Here is a 25,331-nt window from a genome sequence, read left to right as displayed (position 1 = left end):
GTATTTGTCAGATATTTTAGCTGTGAATCTAATAATCATGTTTTTCACATTTCTGTAATTGCCATTACTAGTTTATTTGCTGATTTCTTCTTTAAAAATGGATATTAAAAAGTCATCTTTAGTTTACCATTCACATCTCTTATAAAGTTATTTGTTCATTTCTTATTAAAAAATGGAACATCTTTGGTATTGTGTATAATAAAGCTGATTTTGCTGTTCACGTCCATCAGCCACAGTAGGATTAGTTAAAACAGTTTTAATTGCACTCTAAAATTTTGTAACAGTAATTGTTATTATCTTTTGTTTCTTCAGTATCTTTAGAGTGATAATTTATTTGCATTTCCTATTTAAATATTTCAGTGTAAAACTGTGTGTATTTCTCCTTATTAAAGGGACTGCAATGTATTTTCATGGATTCTGAGTGTATGTTGGCTTTTCTTTGTTTCAGAGAGAGCAGCAATGTGTGTCGAAGGCTGTTCCTACTTAGCCTTTTGCAGCACAAAATGATCTACAGACAGTGGGGTTCCAGGAAAGCCACCTGTGAATGTAGCATTGCCCTCCGCCTGTGAGGTTGCTGGCAGTTTTCATTTGTGCAAACAGGGTGGAGACTGGGAGAAGACCTAGGCCCTACATTTCCTTTTCAGTGGCCCACACTAAGTAGCTTCTCTAATGCTAAAAGGGAAAGCCTGAAGATTGGAGTTGGTGGAGTAACAGAAAGTACCTCAGTGGAGGGGTTCAAAATGAAGGAACCAAGAGAATTATATTTGTTAGTTTACGCTAAAAATTCTGTTGGATTTAAAAATGTACCCTATAAATATACAGAAAGAGGAAAACATATGCAAAGTAGCAAAAAAAAAAGTACCCAAATCAGAAAACAAACTCTGAAGAGCACTTCAGGACTTACAGAAAGAATAGAAATAAGCACGGACCACAGGAAAAAGCACCCTTGAATGAGTGTGCAGTCAGAGTCTCAGTAGGTTCTCTAGACTTTACGTTATTACCGTTTGACAGAGGATTGCATTTACACAGCACAAGGTGCTCCTCTGAAATGGAGGAAAGTAGGTTTTCAGAAGCAGCAGGGATGAGGCGGCATCTGTCACCTTTCTCCTGATGCTTCCAAACAGGCCCAGGAAGCAGGCTGAGCAAAAGCACCTGCGTTCCTTCCAACCCTATAAACTGCCTCATTTTTGCAACAAAGCACATTGCTTTCTATTTCCGATTCACCATCAGACAGTGATTTGTCATTAGTGCTGTTGTCATGATTCCAATTATGAATCATTAGACACTCTATCACCAACAACTTATCATTATGACTTCATTTTTTACCTAAGATTTCAATGTGAATGTTTATTATTGATTCAGAAGGAGACAGCATCTAGCCTCATTCAGAAGCTTGTCCAAACTTCAAATGACTGTTCTGTAGTCCCCACTGCCTGTCAACTTCAAAACTCAAACAGATGAACAATGTACTTTTATATGAGGATGATTCTTAAGACTCTATTTGAGTGATTGATGCAGGCTTTATGCAAAATGCTTTCAAATAACACAAGATCTGAATAGAATGGCACCAAGGTAAACTGCAATTTAAATCCACTACTAAAACCGGCAAAAATAGCATATTTCAGTGGAAATAAAATTGAACTCATGGCTGAGAGTTCAGATGCTAATGAAGCAGCCTCAAGCTTCTATGGGAACATGGCACTAACATTTCTGAGCTATTTTATAAAATATTAAGATTCCTCAGGTTGTACTTGGGATAAATAATTAGGGTAAAAACAAGCAGAAACATATATTAATGATAACATGATTGACTAGGTTTATACTTCTAATCTTGGCTAAAACATATATTTACAGAGAATATTGCCTCATCTAATAAAAATTATAAAAAAATAACTGTATTTAAATAAAGTTTGAAATAGAAGATGACATAAGCCCAAAAGCTCTGAAGAAAAATAACGGTAATAAAACAACTAACAGAGATGGTACTGGTTGTTTCCATGTGGGCTGTAAAGCAAACATTCAATTGATGATCAGCTTTAAAACCCCAAAATTAGTATCTTTAAATCTTTATTTTCTGACAAGTAAATCATTATCACCTGTAATTGGCAGTTTTAAAGTCTATGACTTTTTAAAAAGATCTCGTACTTTTAGATATTTACAAGATAAGATTATACTATGTCTTAGATGTCTCACTTTGTGGATAGAATATGCCCTAACAAGAAAATATCTACAATCATTTCAAAGAAGTTTTGAAGTTATATGGGCTGAATGCACATATTAACCAATCCACAAATGTGATGGTTGGTGTCAACTGTCAATTTAAGAGAATCTAGAATAACCTGGGAGAAGGCTTGGGGGCATGTCTGTGTAGATTACCTTGATTACATCACTTGAAGTGCTAAGATCCACCCATTGTAGGTGGTACCACTGCTTGAGTGGGATCCTGGGCTGTTAAACTGGAGAAAGGCATTTGTTGAGAAGCAGGTACTCCTGGATCTCTGTTTCCTGACTGTGGATGCAATGTAACCAGCTCTTTAAGTGTCCTCCTGCCTTAACTTTCCTGCCTGGAAAATATATTGAACTATGAGCCAGAATAAGCCCTTTCTCACTTAACTTGCTGTCATGAACTTTTTTGTAATGCTGGGGATCAAATCCATGACCTTGCTACATACATACATCCCCAGTCTCACTGAAAACTCAAATGCAAACTATGCTTTATACATTCGTTTTAAAATGTGTGCATCCTAATTCCATAGCCCTAAGTGGAAACTTGTGTGATTGTTTACCCACATGATTTTTTGTAATATAGACTTCCAGCCTATCCTCACCATAGAATGATAATAATCTTCCTCCAGAAAACAAACTTATAATAGAGTGTGTTTCCCCAGGAATAAGTGGTTTTCTTTTCATAATTATATGCAGGTCTTCCATCTACTTTTCTGGAATAAACATATTTTTTTATTACGAATGGGATTTTTATAAGTAGATCAATTCTGGAATTAATTTTTATCAAATTCCTATATTCTATTGAAGTACCTTGATAACACTGCACTTTACAAAATACATAGAAATCAACAATGTACTAGTTATGGACCTGACATTTTTCAATTTTGAATATTACCAATCTATTTGTTCTCTGTGTCTTAATTTACTTCTGTTCATAAAATGAAAGAAGTAACCATTAAGGTCATTTTGAGCTAAACCACGATTATTTCTCTCATTCATCAACCAATCCTGAACATTTTAATGTATTGATTGAATGGGAAAGGGACCTGGCAAAGTTCAATTTGTTTTAGAGTATATTCAGGAAAAGATTGTGTTTAGAACTGAGAGATATAGTGATTCATTAGAGGGTCATCCAGCATTTTCATAAATGATGATTCATGCAAATAAGGCAAGCATGTGATGTTCAAGGAGACAGTTAATCTCAACATATTTTAATTCATTGTCATTTGTCAGCATATTTGCAACTGCAGTATTATCCTACAGTTTCAACTGCTTGGAAGTGACCAGCTGCAGTCCACATATCAACATGAGAAAAAAAGTTATGGTAATTATTTGCCAATCAAAGCTCTTTTGGACCAGCTGCTGAATCTAAAACATGAGGTAAAAGAAGTAGGATTGTGAGGCTTAATATACTAAGTTCCATTACATATGCTATATAAAATAGAGGTTCTGTAAAAATGTAATAAATTAATGACACAGAATCAAAATACAAACACATACATAAAACCAATAAGTTTCATTGTTAACATTTCTTGAAGTCTAATTGTTTATTTTTCCTTTTATAGCTTCTATATTTATTTTGAGATACACACATTCATATACAAATCATCTATAAATTATATGTCAATATATCCTTGTTATACATATATAAATACATTTGTTATTGGTATAGTTCTAGATACAGAAAAGTGGATGCTGGAGTTGTTTCAGGGAAGGAATGGACTTCAAATAATGATGTCTATTTAAGTATTCAGGAAGAAAGAGGGTGTATCACCATCTTCAAGCTAAAGTCTTCAAGTAGAAATAGTGACTTACCAAGACCACTTTTCAGTGATCTTTCCTTTAAAAGCATTGCCCCAGGCCAGGTGTGGTGACACACACCTTTAATCCCAGCACTTGAGAGGCAAAGGCAGGCAGATCTTTGTGAGTTCAAGGCCAGCCTGGTCTACATAGCGAGTTCTAGGAGAGCTGGGGCTATATACCAGAAGCAAAGAAAGTTCCAGAAGGGAAGCTGTTAAGTCAGAACAACTATTGAGAAAAAGGAGATGTATTCACTTGATAAAGAAACTCGGCTTCCATCATGCTCTTCAGCCTCTGTCAAGGATGCTCCCAATGTTCCTGATGAGCATTTACATACACATCTTGTTTCTTGCAGTGGAAGAAACATTTCTGGGATGATTAGAAAATTTACTTTCTGATTAACTTTGATTGTACTTTATTAACCAGCTCTTTCCATTTCCCAGATGCTTAGCTGAACTTAATATGTCTATGGTTAAAATATGATTGTAAAATACTGTGTAGGTACTAATAGAAGAGTCACATAGATCCTTATAACAAGGTCTTGATTGTCTGCTGACATGGAGCTTGAAAGCATTGTATTATGGTCATATATTTTCAGTGTCATGTAAACGTAAGTGTTGAAAGGACTAATGTATTTTAATAAATTGGAAAAGTTTACAGAAAGATACTTGTTTTTCTCCACTTCACTGTCAAGATGTATTTTAAAACTTATATCACTAAAATTATCTTAAAACTATTTTAAATATGAGAACTTAATTTTAGAACAATTATTTATTTGGTTGAAATTTATGATTTTTATTCTGAACTCTTTTGAAATGCTGTGATAAGAAAGCATCCTTCTTTTGATAAGTCCTGAAACTTTGTAATAGTCTCCATTTGCTTCAAAAAGAATGTTCTTTGATGAGTGGAGGAAAGTACATTTGTCTCTAAACACAAGGGTACATAGTGTAAGAAATTATGTTGGTATAGGTGTTTGACAAAAGTGGGTCTTTCTCTAAGATCTAGGCCCTCTCCAGTCATGTGTATTTAGTTATGTTTATGATTCCACATATGACTTCCTTCCCATTGAGTGGACCTTAAGTTCAATCAGACAGGTGTTGATTGCCCTAAGATAAAAGTGCCACTACTGTGTAAAGAGATTATTTGCTGGTCTGGTAATTGCTGTGGTTCATAGACTCTATAGTTGGATGGAATCTTTCATTTGTTTTCTCTCTTGGCAGTTTGCATAGTATCTTCTGATACTATGGGAACTAGTCTTCAGGGAGAAGACTTCCAGATCAGTTCCAGCTCAATTCTAGAACTGGTTAAATGCAGAGAATAAGTGTCTGTGAGATACCCAACCCTAAGTGACACATCTACGATGCAACCTCAATACTTAAGGCTCAGAGAACATAGTGGAACAGGAGGCAGAGAGAATATTAATGTATCTCTAATCTCTTACCAGGGAAGTTTCCTCATTAAAAGATGATTAACTCAAAACCACCACTAGTGAAATGCAGAGAAGATGAAAATTCTAGAGAACTTATCTAAGACTAGGGTATCTGCATCCAACCTCTGTCATCTAATGCTCAGGGACCACTGGGAAAGAGGGGCTGGAAAGATTATAAGATCCAGAGGTGGTTGATGATCAGAAGGAAACAGAATTTTCCAGACAGTAGGAAGTTATTCATATGAACCTACAGCAATGTTGATAGTATGCACAAGACCCATGGAAGCTTATGCCAGAAAAAAATTGTTGCATAGAAGTGCGGAAGGAGGTATGATACCCAACCTTAGCTGAGGAACTATTGGCAACTGATAACTGCTGGTGGGGGATGAGAGAGAAAGAAGAGAGAGAGACAGAGACAGGGAGAAAGAGAGAGAGAGAGAGAGAGAGAGAGTTTTCTTTAAGGATATGATACTAACTAGGTTACCAGTTCCAGTGGTTATGTGCACTTCAAAGATCGTTTTAAGACACAAACGTGGCTCAATGGGCCTTAGTATATATGGCCAGGGTACCTGAAATCTACTGAGAGTATGTATAAAAAGGATGTAGATAGGGGACTGTGTCTAAATATGACCAAAATATACTGTATGAAATTTGCAAAAATTCTATTCAAAATTATTAATTAAAAAAAGTCCTTCAAGTCTGACTTAATTGGTTCAGACAAGGACCATCTAGCTTATTATGAGATTATTGGATTTGGTCCATCCTCAGAGATCAATAATTACAGGTGTTCAAGAAATGAAAGTTTCTAAAGTGTAATGTTACACCATTTAATAGTGGCTTGTCTTTAAAACATTGTTTCCTCAAACAAACTAAAAGTTTTAGATAGAACCTTAAATATCTCCAATCAATATGGAAACTAATATAATCTATTAAGAATTACAAAAGCATTCAGTACATTTTATGAATGAGAAAGTGAAATGTACAAAGATTCCTGCCAAGTGATTTCACATCTCTTCTTCCCAACCTTTACACTGTCCCCGACCCCTCACACCAATCCACTCTGGCTGCATGGTAGCAGTCGTCCAGCCACCCATCTGGAACCGCACATCTCTTCCTCTCAGCCTTTACTCTATGAGAAACCTATACCATCCACTCTGGCTGCACGGTAGGGGCCCTTCAGCCACCCATCTGCAACTTCACATCTCCTCTCAGACCTTTTGCTCTCCTGACTCCTCAAAGCATTGTATTCCACCAGCCAGCCAGGAATCCTCTCAGTGTCCCACTAGTACTGGAGATGACATTAGTGACCCCCACCTCTCCAACTCTGGCTCTTTCCCACTGGAGACTCCCCAAAGCTCCTCCCACTGCCACTCTGGAACCTTCCTGTTGTCCTATCAGGCCCAGAGAACCCAGTAAGTAAGCTTATATCTGTTGCTTCAAGCTTGAGATTCCTCAAAGCCCTGTTCACTATCTTCCCTGCACACCCAAGCAGCCACCTTAGGTCCAGTAGGAGCCCACATGGCCTTTGGTATGTATTTAAAACTCATACTAAAAGACACAGACAACAACATAACTCCAGATGCCCAGGTTCCATCATAAAAACACAAGAAATAGGAAAACCCAAGGCAATATGAAGTGTCCAAGAATTACTAGTTCCATTATGGTAGTCCCTAGTGAGAAGTACTTAGTTGAAACACTGAATGAGCTTAAAAAGTATAGGAATATCAATTGATTGAAGACATGGAAACATAAGCAACTGAAAGAAATAAGGAAGACAAAGGATATGAAAATAAAATATGCTAAATTGCTGTCCAAATGAATCTGGAAATAAAAATTTCCACAAGTCAAGTTAAAAAAAAATACCGTAGAAATGCCTCACCAAGAGAATGGATCACATAGAAGACAAAATATCAGGGCTTGAAGACAGGTAATTAATTAGATTAAGCAAAGAAATTAATATATTTAAATAGATACATAAATGGAATATTTGGGATCTTTAGGGCATCCTCAAAAGAACAAACGTGTAAGGGGCGGAGGAGAAGTTGAGTAGTTAAAGACCAAAGATATTCAAAATACTTTCAATAAAACTATTGAAGGAATTTTTCCAAATCTATGGAAAAAGAGGCCCATTCATGTACAAACAGATGGGGGAACACCAAAGGTAAAAGCTCAAAAAAGAAACTCTGGATTCATTATTATAGATGAGACATTAAAAACACAGAACAAAGAAAGAATATTGAACATTGAAAGAGCTAGCGCAACTCACATATAGCAGGGCATGCATAATAACAGCTGATTTCTCAATACAAACTTTAAAACCCAGAAGAGTTTGGAACAATGTGAGTCATTTTGGGAAGGACCACAGATGTCAACTCAGAGTACTATTCCCAGCAAAACTACCTGTCATAATTTAAGTAGAAAGAAAAATGTGACACAATGAAAAAAAAGGTTAAAGAACTAATGTCCACCAAGCCACCCCTACAAAAATTACTGATTGAAAAATGAAAGCATGGCCAGACACGGTGGCCTACACCTTAAATACCAGTGGTCAAGATGCAGAAGCAAGTGGCTCTCTGTGCTTCAGCAGCAGCTTGGTCTATATAGCAAGTACCAAGCTCCGCAGAGCTACATAATGATGCTTTGTCTCAAAACAAAGGAACACAATTTAAAAGTGAGAAAAAGGAAATCAATGACAAGTAGAATCAGGCCTTGGAAAATATCAATAATTTTGGCTAATATTTAGCTAAATTAACCAAAAGAAAGAGAGAAGAAACAAATTAATAAGGGTCCAGCAGAAGGACACACACTGAGGGACATCTGGGGACAGGAATCTGATTCTATAGGGTGTTTTGTATATATAGTATAGGATATTGAACTGGGCAAGGGGCAGTGGGGTTGTGTGAGTGGGGAGGGGAAATCCAAATATCATCAAATTATATTGTGTGAAAATTTCAAAAATTCAATAAATTCTTTTAAAGAAGGCATGAAGTTTGAAAGGGGACCTTTTGAAAGTTTTATGGTGGTAGTTGAAAGTGTGCAATGAGGAACAAATATGATTATCTTTCTTTAGATACATGTATGAAATTCTCAAGTGTAGGGGAAATTTTTAAAGATTTTATCTTATGTGTATGAGTGTTTTGCATGTATGTGTGAAAGTGTTCTACACGCTTGCCTGGTGCCCACCGAGGCCAGAAGAAGGTATCATATCCCCTGGAACTGGAATCATGGACAGGTGTTAGATACCCTGTGGGTACTGGGAATTGAATCCTGGTTCTCTTGAAGAGCTTAAGTAAGTGCTCTTAATTTTTGAGCCAGCTCTCCAGCCTCAGAAAAAATTAAAGATAACTAGCAGATCAATTAATGGACTGTGAATCTGACTAAAGAATTCTCAAAAGCAGAAATATAGAAAGAAGGCTGGTAAGCATTTTAAGGAGGTGTTCAAGACCATTACCCAACAAAGAAATGCAAATTAAAACAACTTTGTGATTCCATCTCAACCCCAGTCAGATTAACTATCATCAAAAAGTCAAATGAAAACAAATGCTGGAGAGGATGTGGTGAAAGAGGAACCCTTTATTCACTGTTAGTGCAAGTGTAAACTTGTTAAGCCTCTATGGTAATCAGCCTGGGGTTCCTCCAAATAGCAACAATAAGCAAAACAACAACAAAAACAAATGAAATAAAAATTAAAGCAGAAATAGAACTATCATATGATGGTACTAGACCACTCTTAAGTATATTCCCAAAAGATTCTATGTTCTAATGCAGGGATACTTGCAAAAAAAATGTTTGTTGCTGTTCTATTCATAACAGTTGTTGATGGCAAACCTATATATCCATAGATACATGAATGAATTATAAAATGTCATAGATAGACACAACAGAATTTAATTCAGCTGTGAAAAAAATGAAACTATGAAATTTGCAGATACATGGACAGAACTTGATAAAACTTAGATTTAATGAGATAACTCTGGCCCAGAGAAGCACCATCTGTTCTCTTTCATATGTGGATCCGAGCTTCAAATCTTTGGACTTCTTTTTCTTAATTTAGAATATCTGTAGAAGCCAGAAAGATACAAAGGGGTCACTGGGGTGGGGGATCCCTCAAGGGATGAGTACAGCAAAACATAAATGATATAAAAACAGAAGGACAGAGGGGTATACTACTTGTGGAGTGTGGTTATTTGAATGAGAATGTCCCCATAACTCCAAGTATTTGAACACTTTGTTTCTTGTTGGTGGGCAGTTTTAGGAGCTGTGACTTTGCTGGAGGGTGCACATCACTGGGAATGGGCTTTGGAAGTTTATAGTCATGTCCCATTTCTAATTTCTCTTTGCTTCTTGTGCCTGTTTGGAAATGTGAGTACTCCATTAGAAAACAGTTAGAAAAGAGTTCCAGCTGTCTCCTGCCACCTTCTACTATACCTGCCCCACCATGACAGATTGTTATCTCTCTGGAACCATAAGCCAATACTCTTCCTTCAATAGGATGCCTTAGTCATAGTGCTGTATCACAACAGAAAATTAGCTAATACGTGAGAAGAGATTAAGCAGTGATTGAGGGGTGGGGTTTAAAGAGAGGAGGATGAGAGTGAGAGAGGATGAACCAAGACAAAGGGTGCATGAAAAATCCATATGGAAACCTACTACTTGGTAAGTAAACCAATAAATACAGGAAGTAGAAATGTAATAGCCTGCATGTATGGTGGTACACTATGTGTTATTAACCCAGGTCACAGTGCCAAGTGTGGGATTACTCCCTGTGAGCTGTTTGTTGGGGAAATCCCAGGTACTCCTAAAACAATACAGGCTCTTACCATTTCCTTTGTTTTCCCTCCAGAAATAGTTGATATGACCCTATTTCTGATGGCACCACATACCTTGGGTACAGAATGCAGAAAAATTAAACTGAAATTGAGCTAGAAGCTTCCTCCCTGTTGGTCAGATTTCTCAGTGTTGGAGGGTACAGTGTAGTTGGCTGTGGGAGAATGGGGATCAATGTCTTATTCAGCTGAGGACACTTTAAACTGCAATACCAACTTGCCAGGCAAGACGCATCCCCTGGGGTGGTAATGGTAGAACTGTTATGGGGAAACTAAGCACTGTCTGATTAGTTTTGATTCTCAACCCTCAAGAGACAAATTATTCTTAGTATAATAAATACTATTAGAAACTCAGGACTGAGGTAGTCTTATGTCTTAGGGGAGAACTTACTACTGTTGTTTACCTAAGATGACAGAGTAGCAATCTGCCTTCTAAATATTTATATTTATGAAAATATTTTATTATTTTTCATGTGTATGAGTATATTGCTTGCACCTGTGTACATGCACCTGTGTTGTGCAATGCCTGTAGAGGTCAGAAGAAGGAGTCAGATCCCCTGGAACTAGAGTTAAGGATGGTTGTTGGCCTCCATGTCATTGCTAGAAAATGAACAGGGTCCCTCCAAGAGCAGCCAGTGCTCTTAATCATTGAGTCATGTCTCTAGTCCTGAATATTTATATTTATAAATGTAGGCAGATGCTACTTTCAGTCCTAACCAGAGAAAATTCTCTTCATAATGAATGGTAACAAATGAGAGATGCATGGCTACTGATGGTACTGATAATAAGTAGCAGCTGAGTGTTCATCCCTAAACATGATACTCATACCACACCCTCTGAAGAGAAGCACAGCCAAATGCTATCTTCTGGGCATGGCACAGCCAATGCATTCATGAACTCTCATTGGTGATGACTTCCTACTATATGACTGGGCCTTGCTAATAGTTAATCATAGATCGAAGAAGGGCCCATTTGGCTCTAACTCTCTGCTGAACTGGTGGATTCTGGGGGAGGGCACATTCTCTTCAGTTGTGTACACACTGATGATCCACCATGCTTCAGTGGATAGTTCCAAACCTATGGCCTCACAGAGGGCTCTGGTTAAACTTGGTAGGTCACAAACAAAACAAAAAGCTATGAATGTGGGAAAAGAACTTGCATCACGGGAGGATGATAGATGTGGGAGGGAGATACAAGAGAGTGGGGGTATCAGTAAATAGAATGATACATATGTATAAATGAAATAGTCAAAGAAAAAAATTAATTAAAGATTAAAAGAAAGTTTAGTACTCTAGCAAATTTAACAAAGGAATTAAAAATGTCCAGATAACTAAAATGGGAATGAATAAAAAGGTGTATACTTGTCAACAGGAACAGCAGGAGGCAGGCAGATGGACTAATAGGGTAGCTAAGCACAGTGTTGACAGTCCCAGCAGATCTTTGGCACCAGCTACCAGATAGCAAGGGTGCACTTCTCAGTACTCAGTAACAGGCTGTTGACACTCCATGTAATAATTTACCAAACGGGCTGAAAAGATGGCTCAGCAGTTAAGAACACTGACTGCTCTTGCAGAAGACCAGGTTTGAATCCCAGCACCCACATGGCAGCTAACAACTGTCCGTAACTCCATTCCAGGAAATCCAATGGCCTCTTCTGTCCTCCAGGGACACTGCCTGACACGGGTGCACTTACCTCCATGCAGGCAATACACACATACAAATAAAAAAAAATTAATAATAATAATAATAATGAAATAATTTACTAAACAGCAGGAAGAAAGCTTTTATTACTGTACTTTATGATTTGTAATTTATATTATTTTATATAATCTATATTATTTATATAATTTATATTATATTATAATTTATATTATTTTATATAAATTGTATTCAATTTGGCTTAGATTCTTGATCAGTTTATTAGTGATTTGTCCTGCATTTGCAAAGATTTTTCAGAATTTGGTGATATTTTAAAAAATATTTTATTCATTAGTTTTATTTTATGTATATGAGTGTTAGGCTTCTTTTGATTGCTGACATTTCCAAATATCACTGATGCGCTGATGCACTTTGAGGCATATGTGTGTTGGTGTGACATCCTATGTGGCACTTGGCGTACCTTTTAAAATAGAGATTGTTCTTTGAGTTAAGTACTTCAAAGATATTGTTCCGCATGGTTTTTGTTTCATCAGCTTCAATACTGGAACAGTTTAATATGGATTGAAAAATTCTGAATCTTCCATCTTCCTTGATTTATCTTACAGAGGTATCCTTTTATTAAACAGTCTTGATATTCTGGTATCTTTGAACTTCACCACCTAGACCATCTGTATTCAGTTCTGAGGTCTATGCAACTATAGTTTTTTAAACTGTATTTTTTTCAATTTTTTTACCCTTTTTTCATTTACTTACCTTATATTTATGAATATTTTGCCTTTATATATGTAAATACATCCATGCATGCAATGCCTATGGAGGTCAAAAGAGGGCGTCAGGTCTTCTGGAGCTGGAGTTACAGATGGTTGAGAGCTGCCTTGTGGGAGTTGGGAACCAAACCTAGATCTTCTGCAAGATCAACCAATTAATTACTTGTAAGTCAAAGTGCACATGTGTGCTTGTGTATGCATAAAAGAATTTCTGTCACAAACTTTACCAGAGATTATCTTATATTGAGTTGGGTTTTTGTTTTTTTGGGGGGCAGACATCATTATTCTTTGTATTTTAGAAAAATAATTCAAACAGCCATTTGTATCTTAAAAAGGAATTTACTGAGGATTGATGGTGATGGTATGTGGTGGTGCTGCTGCTGATCTTGATGATGATGATGATGATAACGGGGATCAAACAAAGGGAAAGTGTTCTCCCACTAAGCTGTATCCTCAGCCCTGGACAGAATAATATAATTAATTTGTACATTTCCCTTAGCAATGTGTAGACTTTTAATCCATAGAGTTTAAGATTCCTCTTAGAACATAACCTGGATTTGAACATATATTTGAGTTTGAACAAGAATACTTTCACATCAATTTTTAAATATTAACAAATGGTGACATATATTCCTGATAATAATGCACAAAGACAGAAACATCACAGCAAATTCCAGGACTGTGTATTCATTGCAGCAAATCAATTCTCACTCCATCCTTACATGCTTGTGATTGATTCTGGGATTAACTGAAATGAGAGAGATCTTCTTAATTGGATCATCTGAAGCTGGAAGACACACCTTAAATATGGGTGTTACCTTCTGAGGCCAGCCCATATAAACGGCCATGGCAGAGGAGAACACTTGCTTTTTGCCACTTGCCTTATCTCTCACTGGTGAGTTCATCTTGCTGCTGTAGACTGAAGACTAGCTGATCTTTTGGAATTCATCAGACCTTCAGTGCCAGATTGGGACTACTGAGACGTCTAGCCTCATGGACTGAGCAACTAAGGATTCTCAGCCTCTCCAGTGTGGTACAGCCATTGTTGGACTACTCGGACTCTGTCCTGTGATCTAATCTGATAAATCCCTCCCCCCTCTCTTTCTATAACTATATATATTATATTCATTCTACCGGTTCTGATTCTTTAGAGAACCCTGACTAATACAATGCTCTCTTAGGCTCTTAGTGGTGATACTGTGGTCTTTGACAGAGGCCAAGATTTATTTTCATTTTAGTAAATTATTTTGAAAGAAAGAGGAAGGAAAGGAAAATTATAATCCCAAAAGTATTAGAAAGATGAGCAACTTGTCTTTTTTAGTGAGCAAAGTATCTATAAATAGGGAAGATGCCAGCAAGATCTGTTCATATTATATAAAGTATGCCTTGGGTTATTAAGACATATGTGAAAATGAGACTGAATTAGAAAATTGGGGGAAAATGTACAGAATTAAATCTGAAATTCTGGGGCAAGCTGCCCTGGAATAAACAGAAGCTTGAAGAAAATGCAATTTAAACAAGACTGCTAGACAAGAGGCTTTAAATGTGATGGATGCTCTCCTGAGATGCACATGGGGTGCCACAGAACCTGGAGGTGCTGCCAGGAGGGAGTCCCAGCTCGGTCTATGCCTTGTTTCTAAGTGCCTCAGGTTTTCATCTCTAACGGGGCCACCACTTCCTTTATGATTCTTGTGAAGACTGAATCAGTACTTGGAAAAAGTATTACAACAGCTTTTAAATAAATATCAAGCATTACAGTACAATAAACATTTGGAAAATGATGTGTCCATATTAGGCAAATATAACATGATGATTATCAAACTTTACTGTCCGCTTTATTTTACGCATGTGATGAGTCTGATCTAATCCTCCAATAATCGTAAGAATATGCCATGATTATTATTTTCTAGTTTGGTAAAGAATCGAAACCTTTGAGTAGAGGAGTGTTATTTAAAGTTACAAAAAGATGGTAAGTCCTTGCTTTGGCGTAGGCTAGAACCAGGGCTTCAGCAATTGCCCCTGTGCTGTGGTTATTTTTATTATGTAGCCAGTGTAACTTGAGTAGATTCTCCAGATAGGTCTGCTAATTTGGGATTCAAGAAAGGCTGCTTCTTTTAAACTTTAATTTAATTTAGCTACCATAGTCATATTTGACAATGAAACTTTAGCAAATTATTCCAGAGGTCCTGAACAACAAACAACAAAAGGGGACCGACGTAACTCTTACAGAGGCTGTCTGAGGTGAGTCGGGGGACTAAGAATGGCTTTTGTCGGGGCTGGAGAGATGGCTCAGCAGTTAAGTGCACTGACTGCTCGTGCAGAGGACCCGGGTTCGATTCCCAGCACCCACATGGCGGCTACCCACATGTTAACTCCAGTTCCAGGGGAATACAAAGCACTCTTCTGACCTCTGCGGCATTGCACGACACGTGTGCATCACATACATGCAGGCAATACACTCATAAAATAAAATAATTAATAAAATATTTTAATTAAAATAAAAGAATGGCTTTTGTCATGCAAGGACATCACATTTAAAATGTGACCAGAATAATCCTGGTTGGCTGGTGTACTAGCAGATACCGGTCATGGGAAGAAGATAAAACTCCATGGAAGTCAATAAGGATAATGGGAAGGACTGTAAGTGCTTTCCCAGAATGACACCTAGATTTCTGTTCATACAAAGGCCTCTGTCTATAAAAGATCATCCTGCCTTTTTTTTTTTCTTTCTGGGTACACTGTTGCTGGTAAATGAAAATGTAGTAATAGATCTAAGACTGCCTCTAAACTACATTTACCACATTGTGTGTCTGTGTTCAACTGTGTATGTTTGAGAACACTGAAAGTCAAATGCTGCTAAGAACTTGGTATCATGACACCACTAGTCACAGCTAGAGTCTCAATGACAAGGCTTTGACTGATCAATTCATGCTGTCTAATACAACTTTTTGTATTGGATAATGACATTTCTTAATTTATGTATCATAACACTATATCTAAATAAGCACAGAGATGCAATGTTCTTTGACCTTTAGTCCCTGTTTCTAAACATGCATACAGAACGGACTTGCTATGACATGTGATACTGTGCTTCGTTCACTATGTCCAGAGCATTTGATTTAAAACTCTGATTTGGAAATTCGACTGATGTCAGTCTGTATGCAATTTTAGGATGTTTTGAAATCATATTAGAATAATTTAAAGATATTAACAATAGTTAAGGATTTAACACATATCTCTCACAATATTCAAATTTGCTTTATAATAACTATATTATCTTCTTTTCTTTTTTTTTTCTTTTTTTTGAGACAGGGTCTCACTAGGTAGTCCTGACTGATAAGGAACTCGCTATGCAGATCAGAGTGGCCTCAGTCTCACAGAGATCCTCTTACCTCTGCTTCCCTAGTGCTAGAATTAAAGGTGTGTACCACACACAGTCAGCGTGTTATTTTAATTTTATGTAGGGGATGAACTCCAGAGTCACAGTGATTGAATATATTGTTTAAGAATACTGAGTCACAAGAAAAGTTTTGAGATCAGGAAACCTGAAACTTCAGTTCTGGTTCTAACCACTATGGGGCACTGTGTTAAAGACAATAATAAATCTACACATACTAATGTCCACCACTAACACTGTTGTCATGCTTCTGGAGATGACAACCCAATTTAAGTTGCAAATTGATTCAATTCATACAACAGTGGAACTAGAGTATCTAAGCTGGTATTGTGGGTATGTGTGCCATAGGATGCCTGGTGTAGAAACTTAGAAAGTCTTTTTAAAGTTTGGAATTAAAATCAATTATCATATAATCTGTCCAGTTATCACAATAGAAATGGACATATTTGCAACCTCAGTCATCAAATGGGAGCTCTTCTAAATACGAGTTCTCTAAGTATACTAATGTGTTCTACTCACATTCAAATTTCTTTCTATGCATTGACATTCTTATCAACTAATCTAAAAGACTGCATGGCAATCATATTTGCACACATGTATGTACAGGGCTCTTTTAATGTAATGCTTAAAGTGTTTCAACTTGATGTCTCTTATCTATGCCAGTTTCCTGAACATTTAATTTTAGAGAACATGTTGAGATTTTAATTATATTGCTATTTGATTTATTATTTGATTAATATTCCTCTTGATGTGCTGGGTGCTTTACCATGACAGAAAGAATTCTTTGATTTAGCAGTGATTCCAATAGACTAAGACAGAATCTTATCCAAAGAAAGCATTCAATGCATGAATACGAATAATTAAATTCATTAATAAATGGTTTATTTTCTGATCTTTCTTCATTTAGGCAGCCCTGATGAGTCAAGTTTCATCCTGAACTTTTAAAGGTTTTTCACATTTACAGAATCACTAATAAAAAGCAGATGCTAGATTTCAGAAATAATTTAGTAAATGTAATATTCAGTGAACCGTCCACTGCCCCAGCATCCACTGCAATAGCATTGCCAATTACCAAGGCACTGAGCAGATTTTCAATATACTTCTGTTCTTTTGATAACAACCATAAAAATTTCATCTTAGTAATTTGTCTGATCTTAAGCATCTCTTGGTTTTCTCTTTGGACAATAATTCTCTGACTGAAAGTACTCACTATCAATCTTGCATTTTTACCTTTTGAGGATGAAGGAGGAACTCATTTTAATACAGTGTCTTGATTAAAACACATTTTAAAACTGTGGCATAACATAAAAGTAGAATGACTTGAAGTGAACCACTTTGAGATTTAACTTTATTCCAGAAAAAAAACAAAAATTTTGCAATCGTTATTCAAGCACCTGAAAAATAATCACAAGACAATTCTTCCACCCACGCTGTAATCTCTCTTTTGTCTTCAAGGTTAACATGACTTTGTTAGATTTCCTGTTGAAAGCACAGTCAATCTTTTACAGTATTTGTTCTTCCAATATTATAAAGTTTGAAAAAATGGCAATGTCCCCAGATAAGCACATGTTCTTAATTATTATGTGCAAAATAGTATGTAGAAGCTTAGTGCAAATTTAAGGTATTAATGTTATATACTTGAAACCACTATATTGATGACAACTAGCAATCTACCTAGTTTCATGAAAACAGAGATAAGAATAACCGTAGATACAGCAATAATATTGAAGACATTTTCTGCGACTCATCAGAAAGAAACAGTAGAAAGAGAATTATAAAAGGATGGTGGATGTACTTGTGAGAGGAAAGAAGACAATGACTGCATGGTTCCTTAAGACCAATTTGTTTATGAGTTGGCTGGACACATCCTCCTGGCTCTCTTTCCACAGCACAGCTTCACAGTTCTGGAGACTGTCATTTAAGACCTCATGAGAATAATTAGATATTAAGTAATATCCCAGTCTGTCTCTCTTTTTTTTTCCCACAAGGCAGCGTCTAAAACAGATGGCTTATGAGTTATTACTTTATTGAGGAGTACAATCCCAGAGAAGAAGGAAAGGGACCAAGGGAGTGAAACAGCCAAAGAGGAAAAGTAACTCACAAAACCATTCCTCACAGCTTAGGCCAAGTGTGCTGTGCTCAGTCTCCTAGGACTTTCTGCTACTAAGCTGCTCAAATGCCCTGAGAGTAACGGTTGGGAAAGAAAGGAAAGAAGTTATTATTAGACTTAGACGCTCAGTTTCCCACTATGTGTCTACACTTCTGAGAGGGCTTTGAGAGGTATCAGCCTATGGGTTTTAGGGAAAAGTAGATAGGGAAGAGAAAGGAGATTCTACTTGAATGTGATTTGGGGCACTTTGTGGAAAACTCTGCTTGAAACTGCTTCAACCAATGAAAAATGTCCTGTTGAGACAGCATCTACAGTAAGACATAGTCCCATGGATAGGACCCAAGACATCTGAAACAAGTTCCTGCGAGAACGTACCATGCCCTCCCTTCACTTTATAGGTTTTTTACACATTGGCAGTATGCTCACCACCATGTTAGTACTAGGGATCTAGATGCAAAATTATAAAAAGTAGCAAGGGAAAGGTGGGACAATCTAATATTATATAATGTGTCTAAATAAAATATCAAGTAATTTAGAGGTAGGAAAGTTAACCTTGGATGTGGGGACTTATGACTTAAGTATCACAAGAATGGGTGTTTTTATCTGATTTTTTGAAATAGGATATGATATAAAATTCTGGTCAATGGAACAATTTGAATAAAGAAATTGAAGTTTCAAAAGCTACAGTGGGCTCAAGGATCTACATGCTGTTAGATATGTTTGAATGAATAAGCCACAGAAGATAGACTTGGGGAATATAGTTACCCAAACCTTAGTCACCCAATTGAATGAAAGGAATAAAGAGATACTTTATCATCAATTCGTCTTAAATAAACAAGCTTCATGGAGTACCATTTATTTTCTCTAGCAGCATATGTAGAAATAGTTTTAAAGCCTGTATTTAAGAAGATGTTTTAAAACTTAAACCAGATTTTCTATCTCATGGTTTCCAAATATTTTGATGAGAATGATAATACATGTTTAAGGAGTAAGATTTCTAAAGTTAATTTTAATATGAAACTGTTTTGATCCAAATAGCTTCTAGAATTCCTATTAAATGTATTTTAGGAAATGATGTGTCAGAATATAATGTATATGTGTGTGTGCATGTGTGTGCTGAGATGAAATAATTTACTTTTTATTCATTTCATCTTAGATGCCAACATATGTTATATGATATTATTTTATCCAGATAAATGTCCTGGCATGTAGGGATATGATACTTTTCATCTTTGTGGGTATTAAAACAAAAATCACTTCTAAAATTAAGTGTGTTTTCAAGAAAAATTTTAGGATTCCCTGGCTCTGGTACTTCTCTAGAATGCATGGTTCTGTGTAATGAGGGACTTAAGCAAACCTTCTGCAAAGCTACAACAATGCCCTCTCCATGTTTTTATGAGGTTTTTGCTGCTGCTCACTTTCTCTGGAGACTATCACAAGTCACTAAGGCAGCTTCATTGCCAGATTCAGGCTTATACCTCATTACTCTGAGGCAGGAATTAAGATGATATTGCAGGGACTCCAAACATATGCCAGGCAGAGCTCTTGGCTTAAAGAGACTAGCCTATAAATGGGAAGATGAAGTCCATATATAAATGATGTAGCCAGTATTTGTGAAACATATAATCAGTGCTTAGATGAGTTTTAGATAGCATTACTATTGTAACAGTTGGTTGTGAACTTAACCTCTGGTTAGATAAGTCATAAGAGTCTTTGAGGCAATCAACATGAATGCACATGGTCATAGAGACATGTGAAGCTCTTGAGAAAGGTGGGAGTTTATTGGCACAGGGAGAAAGATGACTCTCACCATGTTACATCACCTTACAATCATAGAAACCTCACTGTACATCTTATTTCACTGAGGCCACACTTGTGTACCTTGCCTGTAAGAGCAGCTCACACATCTATCAATGTTTTCACTGAAACTCATCTGGAATTCTCTTTGTTAAGCTGCTCTTTGGTGTCATTATAATTGAAATTACCATGAATTCTCATCTCTGTACTCTCTCCATGACCCATCCTCTTGCCTCCTTGATTCTCCTCATTATTATAATTAAATAGTGCATCTCATCTTCTTTCAAGCAGTAAATTTGTTGTTCAGACTCTGGCTTCTTCTCTTGCACAATTCTGCACATTAATGCTGGGGTAGTCTTTATTATTTGAAAAAGGAGGTAAAAGAGATGCAAAGAAGAGAGAAGAAAAAGTAGAAAAAATTAGCTATAATTCAGGAAGAAGACAAAGGGGAGGAGAAAGAAGAAGAAAGAAAAAGTGAGGAAAGAAGGGAGCAAAATAATGTGATGGTTTGTAGCTTCCAATATTAATGTTTCTCAGTGTTAGCAGAAGGGAAATATGACTCTGAGCAGATCTATGTGTTTATATGATATCAATTTATACGTCTGTAGAATATGGAGGTTGTACAGCAATTCCCAGTTGCATAATTACCTGGCTTTAAAAATATTTTATGGAGTTTTTGTGACTTTCATATAATAGATTTTAATCAAATTTATACCCTCTCTCTTATCCATGCCCCCATAATGACCCCCCCCGGATTTCATGAATTCTGTCAAATATATTAAGTCCTATCTATTAAAGCATTTATACACTGATGTCCCTTGGAGCAAGTTAATCCACTGGAATCTTGTCAGCTTATCTAGAGTCACTCCCTTAAAGAAGATCTATTCTCCCTCACCCGGCAGTAAACAGTTGGCAATAGTTCCTTGGCTAGGGTTAGGGCCTGCTGCCCATTTCCCTTCTTCTATGCTGAGTTCTTATCTGATTCAGTCAGCATGTGTCTTCTGAATGCTGTTGCCATTGTTGCAAGTCCATATGAGCAAGTTCCCAGTGGCCAGAAAGTTTCTGTTTCTTTATATTCATGCACCAACCCTAGCTCTTACAATCTTTCTGTGCCCTCTTCCACAATGGTCCTTGAGCTATGGGTAGGTGAGTTTTAATATAGGAGTCCTATTCACACACACACACTCTGCAGTTTCTTATTATCTAAAACGTAGCCAGTTGTGGCCTTCTGTGTGCATCACACTGTTGTATGAAGAAGTTTCATTTTGCTGGTGAGAGTTGGAGGATGTATTAATGTTCTCTCCACTCCCGATCTGCTATGTTCTATGTGCATTAGGTGTAGATGTGTCATTTAGGGCCGGTCATCTCTCAGGCATATATTCTCTGTGTGTGACCAGATGTGGAACTCTGTAGTAGCCTCCATCCATTGCAATAAAAAAGCTTCTTTTATGGGTGGTGTATGGTATAATTGTCTGTAAATAGGAAAATCTACATTTAGCACACAGTAAGAAACTTCATTAGTCAAGATATATGACAGAGATCTGGTTTTCTCTAAGATCTATGACCTCTCCAGCCATGTGTATTTGACATTTTTTATAATGTAACCCATGAAATTACCTGGCTTTTATGGATATTATATAAATCCTTGGGATTATTCAATTTTCTGTATCTCAGAAATAGCATGTTATGCTACCACTAATCATTCAGAAAACAATTTACATTATCTTTACCTGTCATGAAGAGTGTGTTTTATGTAATCAATTATCAGGTCTATCTAATGAAAAGCCACACCCAAGTGCTTGTCTTTTCAGCCATAACTGTGCCTTAAACCCATGGAAATATTTTGGCATAGAAGGGATTTACTATTATGATGTGTGTAACCACCTGGTCTCCTCACAGCTTCAAAGAAAGAAAACTCCAGAAAGGAATACACAACCAGTGAGTAGGTTACAAATTCATGGCCCAGGTCACTGAGCTGAGCCACGGCCAAACATTAGTTTGAAAGCCTTACCTTTGTTCAAAATTCTCATCCATTTCTTCATAGATGAAAATAGAAAAATGCATTGCTATTAAAATTCTAAGTTCTCTAAATATATTTCTTCATATATTCAATAAAATGCAGTGCATCTGTCTTCATCAGAATCCATAAATATTAATATTTTATCCCTTTTCATGTTTTCTGAACGTGCATAATCCATTGAAATAGAAATGATTTGTCTTAATTATTACTGATCTGTGAAAAGGCAGCTCAGCTTTGCTACCAGCAATGCAATCTTATTGCATTTGTTAACACATACAATCAGATGTAACTAATATATACATGAAGCATTTCAAAGAAATGAATAGCTAGTGCCCCACTAAGCTTTCACTTGTCAGAATTTGTTTCTAGAAGGGTTATAAATGTTAGCAATAAGAAAGCTAATGGTTTATATGTCCTCAGTAACACATTCCAACATATGAGCAAAGGATCAGCAGAGATGGATGATGAATGGTCAAATTAAAATCCTTTCCACCCTTAGAGTTAATACTCACTGTGACAATTTATCCATTTACTATTTTTTTCAAAAGCCTCTGTATCCTAGCAGTCTGATTCATATTTGCTAAAACTTAACAGGCTTAGAAAATGACTTCTAAAACCTCTCTATTCCCAACATTTATGGTAAAGAATTTATATTTTAAACATTCATTCTAATCACCATGTGGATGTTCCTTAGGATCAGGCATGGGGCACTGTACAAAGTTGCACACAGAAGGCACGCACACACACACACACACACACACACACACACACATGAATGCGCACACCCATACACAAGAATGTTCACACACAATATACACATTCACACATATACAAATACCTGCATTCATTCTTGTAAATTATTTCATATAGAACTAGAGAGAATACTGGTACCACGACACAAACCATTCCCTATAAGTATGTGTTTATCATGTGATCTCCTGTGTTTTGAGGCTGGGTTTGATCATTGAAAACATAGCACTGTTGAGAATACATAGATAATTATTGGGATTCAGATTCTTAAGTTAATTTTTATTTAATTATTACTTGTTTTACCTTATTTTATTTTATTTTTGAGATAAGGTCTCCCTGTAGCCTCAGCAGGCCTGGAATTGCTATGCAGACAAGGCTGGCCTCCAACTCACAGAGATCCACCTGCCTCTGCCTCCCAACTGCTGAGGTTAAAGGTGTGTGCCACCACACCTGGCTCTTATTTCTTATTTTATATTCCAAAAATAATTTTCATGCGGTTAATAGCAGGTCTTAATGGAGTAAATTATGGTGAATTGATACATGTATACAATGTGTGAGAATCAAATCCAGGTAATCTACAATTCCATCTTTGACCATTAATCAGTTTTGTGAGTTAAATTTCATGCTCTAGCTGTCATTTGTAACATACTGTGAGCTGCTCTAACCAGTAGTACCTACTGTACTAAAAAAGAACTGGACGTGACTGCTCTCTCTGTTCTTTTCTTTAGCTGTGTTTTTCTGCCTGTATTTAACTTCTGTACCTTCTTCCTTGACTTCCCTTACTGACCATGATTTCATTCCATTCTTTTGACTTACTAATTTTCACAAAAAATAAGAACGTGATATTGGTCTTTTTATGAATCTACAATTTTAAAAAATTTGGCTTATTTATTGTCATTTTGCCTGTATGAGTGTATTGTCTGCATGTAAAAAGATGCATCAGTGTCTACAATGTCTTCAGAGATCAGAAGAGGGTGCTGGGTCCCTTGGAACTGGAGTAATGGACAGTTCTTAGATGTCGTGTGGGTGCTGGGAATTAAACTGTTTCCTGTACAAAAGCAATCAGTGCTCTTAACTGCTGTGCAATCTCCCCAGCCCTGAGACTAAGAGTTCTTAAAAAAAATTGATTTACTTTATGTGCCTGAGTGTTTTGGCTGCATTTATGTAAGTGCACCTGTGTGTGTAATGCTCATCTAGGACAGCAAAAATTGTCAGATCCCCAGGAACTGGAGTTACCAATGGTTGTTATCCAAAATGTAGGTGCTAAGAACCAAGCCCAGGCCCTCTGCAAGAACAGCCAGTCATCTTAACTGCTGAGTCACCGCCTTAGTCCTGAAACTAAGGTTCCTGAAACAGAAATTAATGTAGTGACTCTATAACCTGCACCTGATTCAATATTGGACTGATTTACATACTTGGGTAATTTTCTTGGGCAAATTAATACATTGATTTTACTTAATTAAAAGTGATGAAACATGATATTAAGATGTAACTAGCAGGACCCTGGTGCATCTTACATGCTGAAGAATTCTAATGATCTAGAAAAGAGTGAAAAAATGAAAACGAATCAGCCTGAGTACTTTTACTGTATTCATGAAACAGGGAGATGAGCAACTTTAACACAACACTTACTTCAAAGTCACTTGGATGAAATAGATTTTGAGCCACTTTTAGGCCAGTTATATATACCTGTTTACTTGATGCATCTGTAGGGAAAGAATATAAACATTTTAAAATCTTTATTTCAGTATATGTATTTGATAAGTGTATGTATGTGTATATATGTGTGTATATGCATATGTGCCAGTTCACATACGTGAGTGTGGGCTCATGCTTACCACAACATATGTGTGGAGATCAGAAGACAACCTCAGGTGTCTGTCCATATAGTCTACCTTGCCTGAGACAAAGTCTCTTTGTTTTGCACAGACCTATATGTCAGGATCGGGATATATCAGGCTAGAATCTGGATTTTCCTGTCTCTGATTTCCATCTTACTGCAGGAGCACTGAGACAGATCCATGACCACACTTGTCTTTTCATGGGATTTGAATTCAGATACTGTATTGTGATTGTGTGGCAAGTGCTTTTATCCACTGAGCCATCTCTTCAGTCCCATAAATCATTTAAATAAGTCATATATCTTATTATAAAATGTTAGGTGTTCAACATCATTAATAATTAGGGAAATGCAAAATAAAACCACTATTTTTTGGTCTTTTTGAGACAGGGTTTCCCTGTAGCCCCAGCTGGCCTGGAACTCACTATGTAGACCAGGCTGGCCTTGAACTCAGAGATCTGCCTGTCTCTGCCTCCCAAGTGCTGGGATTAAAGGCATGCACCACCACACGCAGCTAAAACCACTTGAAGATTTCATCCTACCGCAGTCAGATGGGCTTAGATCAAGAGAACAAATGATACCAAATGTTGGAGAGGATGTGGAGAAAGGGGAACGCTCATCCACTGCTGGTGGGGCTGCAAACTTGTTCAACTCCTATGGAAATCAGTGTGGAGAACTCTTAATAAAACTACAAATGAACCTACCATTTG

This window comes from Nannospalax galili, unplaced genomic scaffold (genome assembly GCF_000622305.1).
Source record: "Nannospalax galili isolate Female #2095 unplaced genomic scaffold, S.galili_v1.0 scaffold286, whole genome shotgun sequence".
Taxonomy (NCBI): domain Eukaryota; kingdom Metazoa; phylum Chordata; class Mammalia; order Rodentia; family Spalacidae; genus Nannospalax; species Nannospalax galili.
The sequence above is the reverse complement of the archived record's forward strand: the minus strand, read 5'-3'. Positions refer to the sequence as shown.